Below are 19479 nucleotides of genomic sequence, written 5' to 3'. Positions count from 1 at the left end.
TTTTTAGAAGTTGTCAAATTTATTTCAAAACAGATTTTTGTAATATGCTTTCTATATCCTTTTAAATTCTGTGGTAATGTCTTCTGGATCTTGATATTGTAATTTTAAAAATGTACAATTGATATTGTGTAATAGGAAGAAAAGGTCTAAAGGAGCAGGGAAGTGGGAGGGGTAGGGGAAAGGAAAGAAGGAAAAAGAAAAAATATGAGAAAAGGAAAAAAATGGAAAAAAGTCTTTGCAAATAGGGAAGGATGGAGGGGGTGAAGGGAGGACAGGGGAAGGGGAAAAAAATAAGAACCAAGATACTCATGTAAAGGTACAAGATCTGAATGATGAATGTAACTGTATTTTATACCTAAAATGTACCAATAAACTTAATGGGAAAAAATTTTTTTAAATCAGGTATGACCAGTTTCTCAAAAACTAAGGTTGAATTTATGGAGCAAATGCCTACAAAACTTCCTTGAAAAGTGTGGTAACTGGCCTACAAGGTTCTCAGACTTAAGGGTAGAAAAGTCATATCACAGGACCCTCAGGATATTTTGGAGACCTCATAAAGAGAAGTATTTACCCAAATCTATAGCTATTGCAAAGAAAGTCTGATGGCAAGACTTTAGCTTGGCTTCCTACCCTTGGGAGAGGCATTGACTGATTGATTGATTGACCGATTGATTGAAATGCTGAGAATTGAACCCAGGGTCTGTACATGCTAGGCAAGCATTCTATACTGAGCTAAACACTGGGCCATTAGGAGACTTTTAAAAGATCAATCTGGGTTTCTGCTGTCACCCTACCACAGTGACTGGGTGGGGCTTGGCTACAAGACACAGTGATGGAGAGAAGGCAGGCTAGATATAGACAACCCCCACAGAAGTTTAAGCTCAAGCCAAGAAGGACCCAGGAATGCTACCTTACATGGTAAGAAGCCAAGCCTGTTTTTTGTGGCTTTCAGAGGTAGCAGGGTCTGAAAGTACTAGCATTAAATTCAAGAATCTTCTTTACCCCCCACCCCACTACCTATATCCAGCACAGAACTTAGTGATTTATTTGCTTTCCCCATGTACCAACATGAGCATTGATGTGCCTGGGCTTAAGTGGTTGCCTAAGCCTGGGGTATACAGACAGAGGGGCCTTTGGTATGGGGGGGGCACCATATAAACCCACAGTCTGTAAACCTAGACAGAGAAGGCGATGATGTGGGGTGCTCAGAGGGACACAAAAAGTGAAAGCTGAGAAAGTGACTACAGCCTTAGGGCAGACATCACAGACAAACCATCCCCACAGGAAAGGCAGGGCAGGATTGAGCATTCACAAATAAAGATATGAGTATAGAAACAAAACAAATCTTAGCAGTGATTCATTATCCCTCATCTACATCTGGTAAATACCAATAATTGAGACCCCGGAAAGAAACCACTCATTGAAAAACAGAGTGGAAAATTTTATGGATTTATTTTTAATTTTTTCCTTCTTCATTGTTTTTGCAGGGGTTGTTTTCTTCTTTCTTTGTTTTCTCCTTTTAGTTTTTTCTTTTCTTCTTTTTTTTTTCAGACAAGGTCTCAAAATGTAATTCAGGCTGGCCTTCAGCTCACTATATAGGCCAGGTTGGCCTCAAACTCATGATGATCTTCCTGCCTCAGCCTTCCAAGTGCTGGGATTACACACATCCACCACCACTTCCAGCTCTTTCTCCTTTTTTGGTCTTTATTTTTCTTTTTTCTTCTCTTCTTCTGTATTTTTAGTGTTACTTCTGCCTAATTCTAGTCATTTTCTTTACTCCTTAATAAAATTTTTTAATGTCACATTTCTAACCTCTTTCTCATCTTCTGTTTCCTTATTTTTCAAATTTTTTTTTCATTCTCCTGTTCCCCACCCTCTCCATATTTAGAAGTATAAACATTAAGTTTACTGTTTGCTGGATATTTCAGTAAACTCTATACTATTACTGTTGAATTATTTTCTATTGTTAATGGAGGTATACTTGCTGCAATTAGTAGATACAGACTCTTTGTTTAACAACCAAATTATGTACCTGCAACTAGGTTGTTACATGAATTGGTCATTAAATAAGGAATTATATATAGTATGTACACTACAATATTAAGAACAAAGAAATGGTCAAAGGAAACTCTGACTTGATGACTTGCTTCTACTTGCATAACTCTTACATGCAGTACTGTAATGTATAATGAAACATAAAACTACAGTACTGTACTGTACAATCAGCAAAAATTAGAGTACTATATAAATAATGCATACTGTACAAAGCAAAGACATTGAGGCTCTATAAACAAGATGTACAGAAGTGTACTCAAAAAAAAGAGACAGGTCTTAAGTCCAAGTAGTGGGTCATAAGTCTGAAGAGTGCATCTCAGTCAAATGTCTGAACAGTTGTTAAACAGGTTGTAAAATAAGGAATATCTGTATTTACTGTATGTCAATATTTGGTTTATCTTTGTGTGAAAATTATGATTATATAGATATATTTTCTGTGGTTAAGGGCTGTACAGTGGTAGTGCTTATTGGTACTTCTGGTATGACAATATCCAGTTTCTCTTTGACTTTTATTTTTGCTACTTTTGTTACTATTGCTATGGTAGCATAGTTGTTGCTCTTAATTGTTTCTTTTTCTGTATACTGATATCTAGTTTGTCTCTGTGTTATCAACAATACTGCAGTCAATTTCCAGGGAATTGAGTGCTGGGCCAAATACATTGCATACTCCCCTCCCAAATTAATGGAAATTGTTGGATCATGGGATAGAAGCCAGTGTCCATAGGTAACCACCACAGAATACATCATTGAAAACCAGACTCTAATTAAAGAACTATCCATAATAGAAACAAAGTCTTAGTCCTCTAATTGACCAAAAAACTCAGCATACAAAAACAAGAAAGAAAGAAAAGAAATCTGAGAAAACAAGAAAATGAAATCCCTCCAAAAAATTACTATATCAGTAGGGAGAAAACCAAAAGCCACACAACTGAATTATATGAAATAGGAAGAGGGAAGAAAGAGGAAGAAATTTTTTAAAAATATTTAGAGGTATTATATACATGTACCACCCTCCAGTGATAACATTATGTACCAGCAAATATGTACTAATAAAAAAATTTAAAGCAAAAACTTGAATTATGAAATGATAGATAGAAAACAGAACAATAAGGTGCTCAACAAATTCAAAAATATATAAATAAACAGATAATGGACTTAATAAACAAAACAATCATGGAGTTTACAGAAAACACACACAAAAAGCTAGGTGAGTTAAACAAAATGATACAAAACATGAATTATTACTTTAGAAGAGAATAAGAATCCATAAAAAGGTACAAACAGAAATCCAGGAGATTATAAATTCTTTTGAAACTATGGGTAACAAAAGTGACCAATGTGAGGACAGAGTGTCAGGACTACAAGACAGGGCTAATGCAGGTGATCATGTACTCAGAGACACTTTTTTTTTTTTCATTATACAGCTTTATTAGCCCTGCTAAAAGCAAGGCCTCAAAAAATTGGGTTAAGACTCAGAATTGTTCCTCTCCACGGAAATCTTTAGTAAAAGGTGAAAGATTTATACGATCTGAAGAGAAACCAGAGTATACTCAGAGACACTTTTTAAAAAATGAAAAAAAAAGGGCTGGGGATTTAGCTCAGTGGTTCCACTGCCTGACCTACAAGTGCAAGGACTCAAGTTTGATCCCTGGTACAAAAAAAAAAACTGACACTAAAAAGGCTAATGGAATGAACACACCAGGCAAGCAGGGTATGCAGTTAAGCAGAAGGGATGAAAAGCAGCAATAGAAAAATAATGTAATAATGGGAATAATTCAATGTTCAATAATAATTCTCAGTATGAAGGCTCTCAATTCCCTCAATAAAAGACACAAATTAGACAGGCATGGCAGTACACATCTATAATCCCAGGACTTGGGAGGTTGAGAAAGGATAGCCACAAGTTCAAGGCCAGCCCCAAGGTCCTAGAAAAACAAGAACAATCCAAATCTAAAGCTAATGCAAGGAAGGAATTATAAAGATCAGAGGAGAAATTAATGAAATTTGAGAATAAAAAATTGCAAAAAATCTATTAATTGAAAAGCTGCTTCTTCAAAAGAAAAAAAAAAAATCTCTTAAAGAACCTTATCAGGGCTGGGGATTTAGCTCAGTAGTTCTGCCACCTGCCTCACAAGTGCAAGGACCCAAGTTCGATCCCCAGTACCAAAAAAAAAAGAGCCTTATCAAACACAGTGTGGAAAAGACCCAAATCAATGTAATTAGAAATGAAAAAGGCAGTCACGCGGAACACATGCCGAATCACCCCGCTGCAGACAGGCAGGTCTGCTCATGCCCTACCTAGGTCTTGAGTCGCACAGAACACACGCCGAACCAACCCGCTTCAGACAGGCAGGTGTGTGCATGCCCTACCAAGGTCCTGAGTTGCACGGAAGATGCCTAATCACCCCGCTGCAGACAGGCAGGTCTGCTCACGCCCTACCGAGGTCCTGAGTCACGCGGAAGACTCCGAATCAGCCCGCTGCAGACAGGCAGGCACCTGATTCCACACTACAAAGACGCAGAGGACACCAGACCACCAGACCAAGGTACTGACTCCCGCTGTTCCTGGCCCAGAGGTAGGGGCTTCTGAGCCATCGTCCCACTGCTCCTGACCCAGAGGAAGGGGCTTCCCAGTCACCATCCCTCCCGCTACTCCAAGCCCAGAGGAAAGAGCTTTTGGGCCACCTTCTGTCCTGCTGCTCCTGGCCCAGAGGAAGGGGCTTCGAGGCCACCAACCCTCCCACCACTCCCGGGCCAGAGGGAGGGGCTTCTGAGCCACCATCCCACTGCTCCTGGCCCAGAGGAAGGGGTTTCCCGACCACCATCCCTCCGGCTGCCCCCAGCCCACAGGAAAGGGCTTTTGGGTCACCATCCATACCGCTGCTCCCAGCCCCTGTCCGACCTCTCCCAGCTCAGAGGAGGTAATCCGTGTAGGCACTAACAGCCCCCCACCCCAGTTGAAATGAGAAAACATGCAAATAAGTCTCAAAACCAGACTTCCAGATCACCTACAGCAACCCCAAAGGGAAATGAGATGGAACACTCTGATACTCAACCACCTGGACCCACTGAACTGGCAACAAAAGGGGATCTGGAAAAAATGAAATCAGAAATAATTTCTCAGATAACAAGAGAAATTGTGCCCCTAGTGCAAGACATGATTAAGAAATCTAGAGAGGAGCTGAGGAACATAATGGAATCCCAACATAAGAAACAAATGGAATCCATAAAACAGATGCAAATAGATTTCCAGGACATGAAAAACTCCATTGAAAGTCTACACAGCAGAATGAGCCAATGTGAGGACAGAATTTCAGATATAGAAGATAAGATTGCAATTAGTGACCAGGAAAAGAAAAATTGCCTCAAAATTATAAGGGAACATGAGAAATCAATCCAGCAGCTGCTAGATGATGCAAAAAAGAAAAACATATGACTGATTGGGCTCAATGAAGAAACAGGAGAGAGTGCAGATGACATAAAAAAATCTCTTCACAGAAATAATGGCAGAAAACTTCCCAAGCAGGGGAAAAGAGCTTGACATACAGATAAGTGAGGCATATAGGACTCCAAATAGCCTTGATCAAAAAAATTCTACACATAGGCATATAATTGCTAAGATTCCAGAAACTCAACAGAAGAACAAAGTTCTCCAAGCAGTCAGAGAAAAGAAACAAATCACATACAAAGGAAAGCCCATCAGAATCACAGCAGACTTCTCCACACAAACCATCAAGGCGAGAAGAGCTTGGAGTGACATATTCCAAGCCCTAAAAGAAAACAGCCTCCACCCCAGATTGATGTACCCTGCAAAACTATCTTTCAAAATGGATGGAGAAATAAGATACTTTCATGACAAAGAGCACCTTAGGAACTTCATGAATACCAAACCAGCAATCCAAAGAATTTTACACAATATCTTAGGAACAGACAGTGAGGATTAAAACCCCAGGAAGCAAAGCAGAATGAAGCCATCTGGCATGACAAGAAATTAAATGGAAAGGGGGAGAACCCAACAAAAAGAAAAAGTCATGGCAATGACAAGTCAATACGTTTCAGTTATAACCATCAACATTAATGGTCTCAATTCACCAATCAAAAGAAATAGACTGGTAGAATGGGTCAAGAAGCAAAATCCAACAATATGCTGCATACAAGAAACACACTTCATTCCAAAGGAAACTCATAGACTGAAAGTTAAAGGGTGGAAAACAATACTGCATGTGACCTCAACCTGAAAAAAAGCAGGAGTAGCTATCCTCTTGGCAGATCAAGTAGATTTCAAACCAACACTGATTAAGAGAGATGAAGAAGGACACTACATCCTTGTAAAGGGAAGAATCCAAGAGGAAGAGATGACAATCATAAATATCTATGCACCAAACACTAGTGCACTCAACTATATAAAACAAATAATAATGGACATGAAAAGCCATCTATGCACTAACACAATTGTAGTGGGGGACCTCAGCACCCCACTGTCACAAATAGATAGATCAACTAGACTAAAAATAAGTAATGAAATACTAGAACTCAATTGAACTCTTCAACAAATGAACTTAACAGATGTTTACAGAGTCTTCCACCCCACAAAATCAGAATACACATTCTTCTCAGCTGCACATGGGTCATTCTCCAAAATAGACCACATACTCACACATAGAACATGTTTAAGTAAGTGCAAAGGAATTGAAGTTATCCTCTGTACATTACCAGACCATAGTGCCATGAAATTGGAGATCCATAGCAAAAGAAACTCAAAAAATTTCATAAACACGTGGAAATTGAGCAACACACTTCTGAATAACCAATGGGTCACAGAAGAAATTAAAGAAGAAATCAGACAGTTCCTTCAATTAAATGACAATGACAATGCAACATTTCGGAATCTATGGGACACAATGAAAGCAGTCTTACAAGGGAAATTCATAGCAGTGAATACACATATTAGGAAAACAGAACGAGCCCAATTAAACAACCTGATGCTGAACCTCAAGCTTCTAGAAAAAGAAGAGCAGGACAACCCCAAAGCTCATACAAGGGAGGAAATTATAAAGATCAGAGGAGAAATCAATGCAATGGAGACAAACAGGACAATACAAAAAATCAATGAAGCCAAGAGTTGGTTCTTTGAAAGAATCAACAAAATTGACAAACCTTTAGCCAACCTTGTCAGAAAACGGAAAGAAAAGGCCCAAATCCATGCAATTAGGAATGAAAAGGGTGAAATTACAACAGACCCAGCAGAAATCCAGAGGATCATCAATCCCTACTTCCAGAACCTATATGCCAATAAGATGGACAACACAGAAGAAATGGACAGATTCCTAGATACATATATATTACAAAATTTGAACAAAGAAGACCTAAAATTTCTGTACAACCCAATATCAACCAATGAAATTGAAAATGTAATTAAAAACTTATCAACTAAGAAAAGCCTGGGCCCTGATGACTTCACTGCTGAATTCTACAAGACATTTAGAGAGGAACTACTGGCACTACTGTTTAAACTCTTCAATGAAATTGAAAGGGAAGCAATACTCCCAAATTCATTCCTGGAAGCAAGCATCACCTTGATCCCCAAAGCAGAGAAAGACCCAACTGAAAAAGAGAACTACAGGCCAATCTCACTAATGAACATAGATGCAAAAATCCTTAATAAGATAATGTCAAACAGAATGCAGAAGATCATCAAGAAGATCATACACTCTGATCAAGTGGGATTCATCCCAGGGATCCAGGGATGGTTCAATATACGAAAATCAATTAATGTAATACACTATATCAATAGAGCCAAGGACAAAAACCATATGATTATCTCCATAGATGCAGAAAAAGCATTTGACAAAATCCAACATGCATTTATGATAAAAACCCTACAAAAAATTGGAATAGATGGTCTCTACCTCAAACTGATAGAAGCCATCTATGAAAAAGCAACAGCCAATATCATACTAAATGGTCAAAAACTGAAATCCTTCACACTCAAATCAGGAACAAGACAAGGATGTCCACTATCACCACTCTTGTTCAATATAGTTCTGGAAACATTAGTCACAGCAATTAGACAAGAGAAAGAAATAAAAGGAATAAAGATAGGAAATGAAGAAGTCAAACTGTCATTATTTGCAGATGACATGATACTCTATATAGAAGACCCCAAGAACTCCACCAAAAGTCTTCTAGACTTAATAACCAAATTCAGTCAAGTAGCTGGTTACAAGGTCAACACACAAAAATCAATAGCTTTCCTCTACATGAATGACAGACTCACTGAGAGAGAAATAGGGCAAATAATTCCTCTCACAGTAGCATCCAAAAAACTGAAATACCTAGGAATCATCCTAATGAAAGAAATCAAAGACCTCTTCTCTGAAAACTATGGCACTCTGAAAAGAGAGACTGAAGATGATATCAGAAAATGGACAGACATCCCCTGCTCCTGGGTAGGAAGGATTAATATAGTGAAAATGGCCATACTTCCAAAACTGCTATATAGATTTAATGCAATTCCAATTGAGATCCCAGCAGCATACTTCATGGACCTTGAGCAAACAATCCAAAAATTCATTTGGAGCAAGAAGAGACCCAGAATAGCAAAAGCAATTCTAGGTAACAGAGACATGGCAGGAGGTATCACAATCCACAACCTGCATCTCTACTACAAACCTACTGTGATAAAAACAGCATGGTACAGGCAAAGAAACAGACTTGAGGACCAGTGGAACAGATTAGAAGATGCAGAAACAACGCCAGACACACTCAGCCATCTCATCTTTGACAAAGGAGCCATACGCCCTCACTGGAGGAAAGATAGCCTCTTTAATAAATGGTGCTGGAAAAATTGGGCTTCAACTTGCCAAAGATTAGAACTAGACCTATGTCGCTCACCATGCACTAAACTAAAATCAAAATGGATTAAAGATCTAAATATGAAAATAGAAACTCTGAACCAATTGGAACAGAGGTTAGGTAGAACTCTTGAAGACATCAGTGTAGGAAAAGATTTTATGAACAAAACCTCAGTTGCCTGTGAACTAGCACAAACAATCAACAAGTGGGATCTCTTCTCATTAAAAGGCTTCTGCCCAGCAAGAGAAACCACCAGCAGTGTGAAGAGACAACCCACAATGTGGGAAAAACTCTTCACCTGCTCTTCCTCAGACAAAGGTCTACTATCTCCAATCTATAAAGAACTTAAAAAGATCAGACTTCCCAAATTTAAAGACCCAATCCAAAAATGGGCATCTGAAATGAACAGACATTTCTCAGACAAAGAAGTAGAAATAGCAAATAAACACATGAAAAATGTTCAACATCGCTGGTCATTCGAGAGATGCAAATGAAAACAATGCTGAGATTTCACTTCACTCCAGAAAGAATGGCTGCTATCATGAAATCCACCAATAACAAATGCTGGCGGGGCTGTGGGGAAAGAGGAACCATTCTCCACTGCTGGTGGGAGTGTAGACTGGTGCAAGCACTGTGGAAATCAGTATGGAGATACCTCAAAGAACTAGGACTGGAAGTCCCATTTGACCCTGCTATTCCACTGCTGGGGATCTTTCCCAAAGAATTAAAAGAATCATACCACAGTGATATATGTGCACCCATGTTCATAGCAGCACAGTTTGTAATAGGTAAAACTTGGAAACAGCGCAAATGCCCATCAACTGGAGACTGGATAAAGAAAATGTGGTTTTTTTGTAAAATGGAGTACTACTCAGCCATAAAAAATGATAAATTAGAGACATTTATAGCTAAGTGGATGCACGTTGAGGCAATACTCTAAGTGAAATAAATAGGACACACATGCCCGGGGATTTAGCTCAGTGTTTTTGCCACCTGCTGCGCAAGCGCAAGGACCCGAGTTCGATCCCCAGTACCAAAACAATAAAAAAAAAAAGAGGAATAGGACACACATGTGTAAATACCGAATAGTTTCTCTGGTGTGAGAAACTGAAAGTGTAAATAAGGACTAAATGTGTAATAGGTAATGTGAAATAGGAAGAAAAGGGGCAAAGGGGAAGGAAGTGGGAGGGCTAGGGGAAAGGATAGAAGGGAATGGGATTAATAGGAGAAAATGGAGAAATAGGAACAAAATCTTTGTAAATAGGGAGGACTGGAGGGGTTGAAGGGAGGGCTGGGCAAGGGTGAAAAATAAGAACCAAGAGAGACTATGTAAAGGTGCAAATTTCCAATGATGAATGTCATTATATTGTATACCTAAAATGCACCAATTATTAGAGTGAATAATTGATAATGTAAAATAGGAAGAAAAGGTCCAAAGGGGTAGGGGTAGTGGGAGGGTCAGTGGAAAGGAAAAAAGGGAAAGGAAAACATGATGAGAAATGGAAAAAATGGAAACAAAGTCTTTATAAATAGGGAAGGGTGGAGGGTGTGAAGGGAGGGCTAGAAATGGGGAAAAAATAAGAACCAAGATGCATTATATAAAGGTACAATTCCCAATGAGAAATGTAATTGTGTTGTATACCTACAAGGTACCAATAAAAGAATTTAATACAAAAAAAAAAAAAAGAAATGAAAAAGACAAAGTCACAATGGACATCACCAAAATCCAGATGATTATTCATAGCTATTTTGGAAATCTGTACATCAATAAATTGGAGAGTCCAGAAGAAATGGATAGATTCCTAGATAAACCTAATTAACAAAGCTAAGCAAGAAGATATTAAAATCCTAAATAATCCAATAACAGCCAATAAACTTGAAGAAGTAAGAAGAAAACACAGAACTGCTAAGAGAAGCCCAGAACCTGATAGAGTAACTGCTGAGTTCTATATGAATGTCAAGGGAAACCTAATACCAATCCTTCTTAAGATTCTTTTAAAAATTGAAAGGGGCTGAACAAGGTGGTACATGCCTGTAATCCCAGCTCTAGGGAGGCTGAGGTATGAGGATCACTGTGAGTTTGAAGCCAGCCTGGGCTATATAGTTAGTTTAAGACCAGCTTGTTTTACATAGTGAGACACTGTCTCAAAGAACAAACAAATAAATGAATAAGTAGAGAGGGTAAAAGTATTCCAAAAGTCACTCCTGGAAAGGAGCATCACTCTAATTCCAAAACCAGAGAAGGACCCAAATAAATACTACAGGCCAGTCTTTTTAATGAACATATGTGCAAAGATCCTCAAAAAGATAGTGGCAAACAGAATGCAACAAATCATCAAAAGGACCATACATCATGACCAAGTAGGCTTCATCTCAAGGATACAAGGATGGTTCAACATATGCAAATCAATAAATTTAATACATCACATAAACAGAAGCAAGCAAAATAGCATGATCATCTCAAAGACATAGAAAAAGCCTTTGACAAAAGTCCAAATTCCATGTATGAATTTTCAAAAGCTGAAGAAAATGAGCATAGAAAAATAATATCTCAATCTAATAAAATCCATTTATGACAAACCTACTGCCAATATTAAATGGAGAAAAACAAAATCAGAAGAAGACAAGGATGTCCATTAATATCACTCCTGTTCAATATATTACTCAAAACAGTGGCCAGAGAAATCAGGCAAAAGAAAGAAATAAAGGGGATAGGGCCCAGGATTTAGCTCAATGGTGCCGCCACCTGCCCCGCAAGCACAAAGACCCAAGTTTGATCCTCAGTACCAAAAAACAAAACAAAACAACAAAGAAATAAAAGGGATATGTATTTATTTTAAAAGTCAAATTATTACAACATGAATCTCTACATAGAAGACCTTTAAAATTCCACCAAAAGAATCCTAAAGTTAATAAGCAAATTCAGCAATGTAGGAGGATACAAAATCAACACACAAAAATCAATAATATTCCTGTACATGAATAATGAACTCACTGAGAAAGAAATTGTTGTACCCAAGCAAGTTGGAACTATAGAGATTTGCCACACTCTGAGTCAGATTTGAGTCCATATTATTTACAGCTGGTGGCCAAGAGGCAGCTAGTTCCCGGAAATAACACTCAGTGCTAAGAAGCAGTTTGATTTCTCTTTTCAAACCATGCTTTCAGTTGAGGAGGGCTCAAGGGAAGTGCAAGCAGAATTTTACAGAAGCAGAACCATGCCAGGTTAGTGGGGGCAAGAGGAAATTTCAGACACTAGGTGAACTACAAAATATCCTGCAACTGCAGCAATTTTTCTGCCAAACAGGATGTGGTTATCAGGTGCTTTTTCCAAGTACAAGCACACAATGGTGGTAAGGCTCAAGATGGAGTTGGGGTGGCTATCACATTCTCAACTCAAGATGGAGTCGGGTTGGTTATCACATTCCCAACTCCCCTAAGCATGATGTCAAAGTATTGACTCAATGAGAGCCTCTTGAGTGGGCAAGAGATTATACAAGGGATTATAGTAGGATCTCATATACTTCAGCTTAACAGAGGCTATGCACTGTTTTACAAAGTTGATTAGCCAGTTAAGAATACAGGGGCTAATCAAGAGGCTGAGAAAAAGCAGGATGAAGGGGCTAGCCAGTCCAGTATGAGGGTAGTTACCCAAGGGCTCCAGTTGAACAGGTTATGATACCATGAGTTTTCATTGGTGGCATTTGGTCCCCTGCTATAGGAGGTGATCTTTACACCTCCCCAGTTAGGGCAGTAGAAATCAGTTGGAGACCCACAGCCCTGCTGTCCAAATGGATTGAATCCTGGGCATGAATAAAAATCACGGCTTCCCAGGTTTATAAACTGATAGTTGTAGCTCCCTGCCCCCCAATCTCTCCTAACCAATTTACAGAAGTCAACCTTGGGCAACCTAAGAGGTTGCCAGGGGCATATGGAACCAAAAGTAGTATTACCTAGGATTTCTCCTGAGCTAAAGGAGGTGAGGAGAAAGGAGTAGAACTCTCCTCATTATATTTTTCCAGAACTTGGTTTTGTCAGCGCAAAGACAATAAAGACAAGTGTCACAATCATGATTGGACTAGCCTTAGCTTTAAAGGATCAGGTCCCAGCTCAGCAGTCCACTATTTCACCCACTTGATGTATGAGTGATGAGTCCATGCCAAGATTCCATCAACCTTCAGAGTTGATGGTATTGTGAGGATGACCATGTAGGGTCCCTTTCAAGCTGGAGTCAGTCCTTCACTCCAAAAAGCCTTGATGAAGACAGTATTCCCAGGCTGGAATGGGTGGCATGGCAAAGAGCTGGGCAGGGGCTGAGTAGCTCATACCTGAGAGTAAACAGTTTTCTGTACCTGTTGGAGAGACTAGAGATACTTTAACAGGGGTTAGAAAATTCTTCTGGTACCTCACTTTTTACTTTGGGGATCAGGGGAGGAGGTCTTCCAAAAATAAATTCATAAGGAGTAAAGCCTGCTTTCTAAGGGGTTCACCTTACTCTAAGGACAGCCAAGGGCAACAGGCTGACCCACCCTTCACCAGTTTCAAAAGTCAATTTGGTCAGAGTAGATTTTAGGGTCCAATTCATCCATTCCACTTGCTCTGAGCTTTGAGGTTGGTAGGCACAGTGGAGTTTCCAATTTATACCCAGTGCCCTACTGACTGAGTTATAGAGGCTACAAAGGCAGGGCCTTTGTCAGATCCAATGGACACCAGTAGTCTCAATCTGGGAATTAATTCCTGAAGAAGCTTCTTTACCACCACAGTGGTAGTCTCCTGCTGAGTAGCATAGACTTCTGCCCAACTTGAGAAGGTATCTATCAAAACCAGGAGGTAGCAATAGCCACCTGCTGGTAGTTTGATCTCTGTGAAATCCACTTTTCAGTGTTCTCCAGGATTCCAACCCTGATATCAGACTCTGAGGGATGCAGATGGGCCCTGGGAGTGATTTACTTATACACAGGTTGGTCACCTAAAAAAAGCCTGGCAGGCTAGCTCCTGCAGCTTTGAAAAGCAATATCTTGGAGCTAGAAGCTCAGCCATCTTGGAGTGCCCCAAGTGTATGACTGAATGCAGCTGCTGGATGAGCTGTCAGCCTAATGCCTAGGGGACATACATGTGACCATCTGGACATTTCTGCCAGCCTTGGGGATCTTTCTTTCCTTGCAACCAGCTTGCTTCTTTATCTTCCTCTGTACTGTAAGAGGGGCGAGTTGGAAGCAAAGGGAGATGAGGACTCACAGTAGGCAGGATGACTAAACATTCAGCTGAGTTCAGGGCTGTCTCTCTGGCTGCACAATCTGCAAGTTAATTTCCCTTAGCCTCAGATGCATTGTCCTTTTGGTGACCCCAAACATGAATGATGGCTACCTTCTTGGGAAGCCATACCACCTCTAGAAGAGACAATATCTCCTCCTTGTTCTTGACAGTCTTTCCTTCAGCTGTCAGGAGCCCTTTCTCCTTATAAAGGCTCACGTGGACATGTAGAGTAGCAAAGGCATACCTACTGTCAGTGTATACATTTATCTTCTCCTCTCCCTGATGGGCCAAGGTGATCAGTTCAGCCTTTTGGGCTGAGGTCCCCTCAGGCAGAGGCTGGGTCCAAATGACTTGATCAACTGTAGTCACTGCAGCCCTGCCCTCTGCACCCCACTTACCACCATGCTGCTTCCATCTGTGATGAGGATGGCATCTGCCTCAGCCAAGGGGGTGTCTGTTAAGTCCAATCAGCACCCCCAGGTCTGGCCCAGCACAACCTCACAGTCATGAATTGGGGTGTCACAGTTATTATCCTGAATCAGTGTCACCAGATTGAGAATGCACCCTGTTGAGAAGACAATGCAAGGCTGGTCAAGCAAGTGGCTTTGATACTGAGTGAGGTGGGCATTTGACATTCATTTGTTAGTAGCCCCCTGAGAAGAGTCTCTACTGAATGAGGGGCAGTTAGGACTAGGTCCTGTCCAAGGGTCAACTTATCAGCCTCTTTAACAAATAAAGCTGTGGCAGCTACCACCCAAAGACATGAAGACCATCCCAAGGCCACAGGATCCAATCTTTTAGAGAGATAGGCCACAGGGTACTTCTAGGGTCCCAAGGACTGTGTCAAGACTCCCTTGGTGATCCCTCTTACCTCATGGATGAACAAATGAAAAGGCTTAGCAACATTGGGTAGTACCAGGGCTGGGGCTGATACCAGAGAACTTTTCAGATTCTGGAAGGCTTTTTCTTCATCTATTCCCCATTCTAGGTGCTGATTTCCTCCCATGCCAGAATGGAGGGGCTGTGCTATCTCAGCAAACCCAGGTATCCATAGGCAACAGTATCCAGCTGCATCTAGGAATTTTCATACTTGTTTCTTGGTAGTTGGTGTGGGTATCTGGAGGATGGCCCTTTTCCTGCCCTGGGACAAAGCTCTTCTTCCTTCTGAAATTTCATACCCCAGGTACAATACTCTAGGGGGACACCATCAACTGGAAACTGTATAAAGAAGATGTGGGGTTTTTTTTATAAAATGGAGTACTACTCAGCCATAAAGAACGAGAAACTAGAGACATTTATAGATAAATGAATGCATATTGAGGACACACTCTTAGGTGAAATGAATAGGACACACATGTGTAAATACCAAATAGTTTCTCTAGTGTGAGAAAATGAAAGTGTAAATAAGAATTAAAATGATTAAAATGAATAATTGATAATTTGAAATAGGAAGAAAAGTTCCAAAGGGGTAGGTGAAGTGGGAAGGGAAGGGGAAAGGAAAGAAGGGAAAGGAAAAATTATGAGAAAAGGAAAAAATGGAAACAAAGTCTTTGTAAATAAGGAAGGGTGGAGGGGGAAGGACGCACAGGTAATGGCAAAAAAATAAGAACCAAGATACATCATGTACAGGTACAAGCACCCAATGATAAATGTAAACGTATTGTATACCTAAAATGTACCAATAAAAGAATTTAAGCAAAATAAAAAAAATACTTTAGGGGCACAGAGTTGTGCCTTCTTGGCCAAAATGCAGTAGCCCAACTCCTCTAGTATCTGAAGAAGCTCTCACATCCCCTGCAAGCATTCTGAATAGCTACTAGCAGCTAATAACAAATCATCAACATATTGAAGCAGGGTGAGGTTAAGGTGGTGGGATCAAAAATTACCAAGTCTTTCTAGAGGGTCTCACCGAACAGGGTGTGTGCATTTTGAATCCTTGAGGCAGCCAGGTCCAGGTGAGCTGGCATGAGTCTCTGGAAACTAGGTCAGTCTACTTGAAGGAGAAGATAGGCTGGCTAGCAGAGGCAAGGGGCACACTGAAAAAAGCATTCTTTAAATCTAGCACAGTACACACTTGGTGCTCAGGAGACAGCAAACTCAGGAGGGTACATGGGTTGGGGAAAGTAGGGTGCAGAGTTACCACTCACCAGTTAACATCTCTCAAGTTCTGGACTGGCCTGTAATCTGATGTCCCCAGTTTCTGTACTGGCAGGAACAGGGTGTTCCATGGAGACTGACAGAAAGTTAATATCCCAAAGTTCAGCAACCTCTTAATGTGAGGGGCTATCCTCTGTCTGGCCTTCTGAGAGATGGGATATTGTCAAACTCACACAGGCATGGCTATAGACAAGAGCTAAACTATCACTGGAGGGTGATGAGTAGCCAAACCTGATTAGTTCTCACCAACACCTTCAGAAACTCTGCCTGGAGTCTGTTCAATAAATCCTTGGGGCTTGTTTCCTCTGGGCTTTCTCCCTCCCTCCCCCACCAGAGGGGATACTCCTCAGATAGGACAGTGGTCAAAGACAGTTGATATGAAGGGAGTGACATCTGAGCCTCAGTCAGAGTAAAAGTAATGGTGGCCTTTAGCTTATGAAGGAGGTCTCATCTCAGCAAGGTGAATGGGGAGTCCAACATCACCAGAAAAGAGGGAGTAACTTGTTTTGATCCCAGGCTCACCATTCATTCACTCATTAGTGGGCAGTTTTGGACTGCTCCCGTGTCCCCCTGGATGGGAACAGTGTGTGATGAAAGCTCTCCCATAGGAGTTTTTAACACTGGCCTCTCGGCACCAGTGTCCACCAGGAAATGAACCCATTGGCCCCTCCTTAACATTTACCATGGGCTCACAGGGACCAAGAGAGAAGAAGCCCTGGCCCCCTCAGTCTGAATCTTCCCTTCCCCCAGATATGGGGAGGGATAGTACCTTGGCTGAGGGCCTGTGGAGGCATTCATCTTTCCAGTACCCTTCCTCCTTGCAATAGGCTCATTGATTTCTGCCAAATGGTGGGCATCCTCCTGGCTTTCTAGGCACCTGCCCTTTGGGCTTCCCAGGGTCCCCTCTGATGGCTGCTGCCAAGATTTTTGCTTGTTTCTTGGCTGATTTTTCTGCCATAGCTGTGGCCAATTTTTGTTTTTCTGAGTCCCTATTGTCAAACACCTTTTAAAACCAGAATTATAGCTCTATTGTTCTCTGGAGCCAAGGGGTCAAACAAGGTGTAAACCCAGAAGGCCTCTCTAGGTCTCTCCAGGAATACAGCAGGGGACTCCCCTGGTCCCTGTGTTACTTCAGTGGTTTTTGACAGATTTATAGGTTTCTGAGCTGCTGCCCAGATCCTGTTCAACAAGTTCTGGTGAAAGGTGATCAAAGGCTGTTTCCCCCCTGAAGAATTTGGGTCCCATTCAGGATGCTCCAAGGGGAAGCCTTGTTTCAGCAATTTGTGGGCCTGCTCCTCTGAACACCCTCCCAGTAAAACCTTTATAGCTTCAAACTTAATCCTGTCCCGCTCCTCAGCAGTGAACAGAGTCAATAACAACTGTTGATAGTTGTTCCAGGTTGGTAGATGAGTCCTAAAGATTGATTCTATCAGGGAAATCAGAACCTGGAGCTTCTCAGAGAATGATGGATTCTGGGTTTTCCAGTTGTGGAGGTCAGAAGTGGAAAAGGGAACATATACCAGCAACAGCCAGGTTCCCAGTCCTGCCCCATTGGGAGGTGGGGCCCCCCTCAAAGGCAAGAGAGACTCTGGACTGTGTCTTTCTGAGGTGGTGGCCTCCTGTCAGGAACAGAGATTCTCTCAAATGAGGGGAGAGGTAGCAGGAGAAGTAGAGGAAGAAATGAGGGAGTCGAGGGTAGGCAGGTCAGGATGGACAGGAGAGGGGGATGAACTAGGGTTATATGGAGGTGGATGGGGGAGGACTTCCTCAGCATCTGACTTCTGCAGAACAGATTTCTATCTCTCTGGAGTTTGCCCACAAGTGGGACAATAGCTTTTGGAAACAAGCAACTTTGAATAGGCCTTTGCAGCACAGGCCTTTAGCCATGGAGGAGGGTCCTGCACTAGAGTAAACCAGAGTAAATGTAAGGAAACTGATTGGGGTGTCCTGGTGACCTGGTAAAAACCTTCCAAACTGCTTGAACCAGGGCAGGGTTGAGGGAGCCCTCAGAGGGCCACTCGAGTTCACAAAAACTGAGAAGTTTGTTCTTTGACATTTTCACTCCATAATCATCCGGAAATCCTGAGGAAAAATTTCTAAACATGCAGACCAGGGGCATAACAAGTTGTGAGAATGATGACCCTATGGTAGAGAGACTTAGGGCAGGCAGGGGATACTGAAGAATAGGAGCTACAAGAACAGATAAAAGAGAAGAGGGCTGGGGATTTAGCTCAGTGGTTCTGCTGCTTGCCTTGCAAGCGTAAGGACCTGAGTTCGATCCCTGGTACCAATAAAAAAAAAGAGAGAAAGAGAAGAAGACACAGGGGGCATCCAGTCATTAAAAAAACTTAGTGTCTATGTAGTGCATGCTTGAACAATGTCTCAAAAGACAAAGGAAGGGGGTGTTCCTCTGTGGGGAAGAACCACCCAGTCAACTGGCCATGGGCCTCTCAGCCACTTTAAGGACCATTCCGGCTTTAGAGTGTATTTATCTCATTGCAACAGCACCCACTTGTCATTTCTTAGATCCTTCCATGGAATCACAGTATGATCTCACTCAGATTCCATAACTCCAAAGGGGAGAAATCTGTTCTTCATCCTGGGGCACAGATGGGACAGTCCATAGCTTACACTGCCTGTTTCCAGTCACATTCCCATTCATACAACAGCCATTCAGAGGTTAAAAACATTCTAAACACTTCCCCAGAGATTTCTAATAATGATTGACTTGCAGCCAGACCACACCAGACCACCAGGCCACCTCAGTCAGCATCCTGATCTTAGGAGGGGCCTGGGGAATCCCTTCATCAAGGACTATTGTTTCCCACCAGAACCAGAAGGATCTTTACCTTCAGACCAGACCAGGTGGACTCTGGAAAATTTGGAGGGTATCCCAGGCATCTCTGCAGTCCCCTCCCACTTTTAAAATTGTTTTTGCATTTATAGATATAAAGCACTTTTATTCCTTTGGATTTTAATTACAAGAGATCTCTGTTAACTGACCTACAAAAGCTTTTTGACTAGTCTTATTTACAATTATAAACCTAAAAATTATAAAGGGCTATTATTGTTCTATTTGGCTAATATATTTGAGTACACTGTAGTTTTGTTTTTGTTTTTGTTTTTGTTTTTGCAGTACCATGGATTGAACTCAGG

The 19479-nt window shown here is 41.2% G+C and overlaps 1 non-coding gene across 1 annotated transcript; it reads right to left on the bottom strand.

The window, feature by feature from the left end:
- Window positions 1–3486: 3486 nt before the first annotated feature.
- On the bottom strand, window positions 3487–3603 carry LOC147822448 (U5 spliceosomal RNA). The gene has a single exon (XR_015445635.1). It is a non-coding gene; the product is annotated as a U5 spliceosomal RNA (small nuclear RNA).
- Between the last annotated feature and the right edge of the window lie 15876 nt (window positions 3604–19479).

Source organism: Heterocephalus glaber, unplaced genomic scaffold (genome assembly GCF_053883595.1).
Source record: "Heterocephalus glaber isolate CG9 unplaced genomic scaffold, H.glaber_assembly_v1.0 deba00001613, whole genome shotgun sequence".
NCBI lineage: Eukaryota > Metazoa > Chordata > Mammalia > Rodentia > Bathyergidae > Heterocephalus > Heterocephalus glaber.
The sequence above is the reverse complement of the archived record's forward strand: the minus strand, read 5'-3'. Positions and strand labels throughout refer to the sequence as shown.